The sequence below is a fragment of the Arachis duranensis genome, chromosome 10 (assembly GCF_000817695.3).
Source record: "Arachis duranensis cultivar V14167 chromosome 10, aradu.V14167.gnm2.J7QH, whole genome shotgun sequence".
NCBI lineage: Eukaryota > Viridiplantae > Streptophyta > Magnoliopsida > Fabales > Fabaceae > Arachis > Arachis duranensis.
The window spans coordinates 74,483,109-74,483,413 of NC_029781.3; positions in this window are offsets into that span (position 1 = coordinate 74,483,109).

Here is a 305-nt window from a genome sequence, read left to right on the forward strand (position 1 = left end):
AGAGGCATGAGGTTTACACTTGACCCTAGGTCACACAAGGCCTTCTTGAAGGTCATGGTGCCTATGGCACAAGGTATTGAGGACTTCCCAGGATCTTGTCTCTTTTGAGGTAATTTCTGCCTAGACAAGTCATCCAGTTCTTTGGTGAGCAAAGGGGGTTCATCCTCCCAAGTCTCATTACCAAATGACTTGTCATTGAGCTTCATGATTGCTCCAAAGTATTTAGCAACTTGCTCTTCAGTGAAATACTCATCCTCTTCAGAGGAAGAATACTCATCAGAGCTCATAAATGGCAGAAGTAAATT